Genomic DNA, 3,052 nt, shown 5'->3' with positions numbered 1-3,052 from the left:
AAACATTACTACTAAATACTGAAACTCAGCTGCATATTCTCTCCCAGTCTGAGACAAATCAGTACACAAAATGGTGAAAGGTGAAAACTGTAAACTGTTAAGGTTACAGAAGTGAAACTCTCCTTAATTTATAGGCAAGTATCATCTGTCAGATTTCATTTTTTATATTCTCCCTATATAGTATTTTTAAACATTTGATTTATTCTTCAGAAATAGGAATCCAGTATTTGAGATGTCAAATCCTGAGATATATAAAATACTGGAGACATTGAATTTAGGAATTCTTCCTCAAGTGAAAGTAAAAGAATCTCCTTCTACTATATTAAGTCTGCTCTTCATAAAATTCAATAAAGGATCTAAATTTATTTAAAGTATGTCTTGTGGGGAAGTGATATATAAAGACCTACATTTTTTTTTAATTTTCATGCATTCATTTAAAGTTCCAATCTGAAAAATGAGATAGAATATAATGAATAAATTTTTAAAAAATGATCAGATAATTTCCCAAATATAGCAATTAAATGCATACACTGTGGGTAGTTCTGAAGTTCAGTTTAGGAAGTACCATGTAATAAATCTTTATGTATCTTTTCTCTCTCCCTTCTCTACCATGTCTTGCAACTATTAGTGAGGGCTTTAAAAAACACTTCCTCACAATGTTTTTTATAAGGATTTTTAGAATATCATTACACATTTTAATTAGGCTATTAGGATTTTTATGCTAATTACATACATACATACATGGTAGGTAGCTACAATTACTTTAAGGAAATTGCACAACAAAAAGCAATGTTAAAATGTTAAGGTTTTCAAAGAAATCCATAAAGCCATGAAATTCACAATTAAGGATTAAGCAACAGATTCTGCGACAGGGTTACTTTGCATTCCAGCCCTAAAACAAATCTGCCCTAATGCCAACACAGTTGGCCTAAGGAGGATCCTTCACCACCACAGAACTAGTAGAGAAGCTCTTATGTCAGCCACCATTCTAGGTATAGCCACAGGAGGTAAGGCTAGAGAAAAGAGTGTGTCTGGGTATTCCCTGCATCCCACAGCTGCAGTATTGTCCTCCCCCACCTCCTGCTGGAGTTTTTAAAACAATAATTGAAAGTCTGAGTAGTCCTTATGCTTTAACAAGATGAGCGGACCAGCCCAATGCACAGTGTCAAAGTATCAAACTATTTTATTACAGCACAAACAGGAGTCCCTTGAATCTAGAAATAAAATAAGATGTGTCAATCTGTACTAAGCAGCAACTGATCTTAATGGAGCTAGCAATAGCCACTGTTGCATTGGAGTGTCACACTTACATTTTCCACCTGTAGGTGTCTATACATGCTTATCCTCACCTTAGTCACCTGTGTGGTGAATGTGGCTCTCGGCCATGACTGTGGTGATGTCTTCCTGCCAATGGGGGGTAGGAAACACTACTTACAGACACACAGGACAGGTTGGCAAGGAAAGTACATGAAGTGCAGGGAGTTCACTTGAGTATTCTAGGATGCATAGCATCAGGCCCTGGGGACTTGAAGACATTAATTTGTTTAAGTAATTTTTAACTTGTTCTTTCCCTATTTTAGTCGCTAATCCTACCTCATTTTCACTGGCATTTGCTATGTTAGACATTCACTCTAACACGGGGGGAGGGATAGCTCAGTGGTTTGAGCATTGGCCTACTACACCCAGGGTTGTGAGCTCAATCCTTGAGGGGGTCACCTAGGGAGCTGGGTCAAAATCAGTACTTGGTCCGGCAAGGGGGATGGACTAGATGACCTTTCAAGGTCCCTTCCAGCTCTATGAGATAGTTATATCTCCAATCACCACCAACCTTCTTGAGGAAAACCAAAACAAAGAAGCCATTAAGCACCATCTGCCATGTACACATTTACTGTTATTAAAGAAGAGGATAAAGTCATTCACAGGGCATGCAGAGACAGAAGTTTTCTTAGTTTGCTATATCATCCTATCCAGATAAGAGGCTGCCTATGAGCTGAAAGCACAGCAAACAATGTTGGGAAATGTTTGATAGCCCTTAGCAAATGTGCACCTTCACAGCAATGTTGTCACAATTCCTGGGCTAAATGCAATTCTGACCTCTCCTTGACTTTTTTGAGAGCATCCCCCTCAATCCTCTTACAGTCAGGTGGTCTCTCAGGATGGAATCATATGAGTTTCCTTTCACACATATGGGACTGCAGCCAGGGCCTATCAACCCTCATTGCCTCAGCAGGTTTAACATTTCCTGACCCTGCAACTCTGTCCTGACCTTACTCCTCCAGGAGCAGTGACAGTGGTATCCAGTGGCCTTTTAAAATTTGTTAGAAAAACACTTCACAGAAAAACAGTTCTTAAAACAATAAACAGCCTATATGCATCTAAGTCACCAGGTATCTGTCTTCTGTATGATTTTGGTAGGTCTCAGTTTCCTACAGACCCCACCAACCACTACCACCCTGCCCGGAGACTTCGAGGGTTTGGCTGACAGTCAGTTCCCCTAACTGTTAGATCATTTCTCAGTCTTGGGCAGGAAGTCCTTTTAAAGCTGCTTAGTCCTCTTAATCGCCCTCCAAATCACATTAACTGGTTGTAGCCCTGTGATGTTAGTTTTCAGCTTTGTCACACCATGGCTTGCAACTTATTGGAGAACGTGTGCAAGGTCCTCAAAGCTGACTGGTTTGCAATTTGTCTTCCAAGTGTGCACTGGGGTATCCGTATCTGGGGCCATTGTCTTCTCCGTTTATTCATTCCACAGCCCTCAGTAAGCTAAACCAATGCATTCATACAGGAAATCTTATAACCCAACATACCATAACTTCCCCTCATCCACCAGGTCACAAAGTGTTCGTTAAGTTATTACATTTCAGTAGATTTGGATTACATAGCAAGTCCATGACTATCAGTTTTACTTCACTGACTACAAGAAACATTTAAATGTGTAAATGAGATACCGAACACATCAAGGTCGGAAGGGAAATGACTGGTATTGAGGTCAAGTGCTCTTGAAACATGTGCACGTACATGGGCAGGCATGCGCAAACACACACACACCCAC

The sequence above is a fragment of the Chelonoidis abingdonii genome, chromosome 2, assembly GCF_003597395.2.
Source record: "Chelonoidis abingdonii isolate Lonesome George chromosome 2, CheloAbing_2.0, whole genome shotgun sequence".
Lineage (NCBI taxonomy): Eukaryota > Metazoa > Chordata > Testudines > Testudinidae > Chelonoidis > Chelonoidis abingdonii.
Note: the sequence above shows the minus strand (reverse complement) of the source record.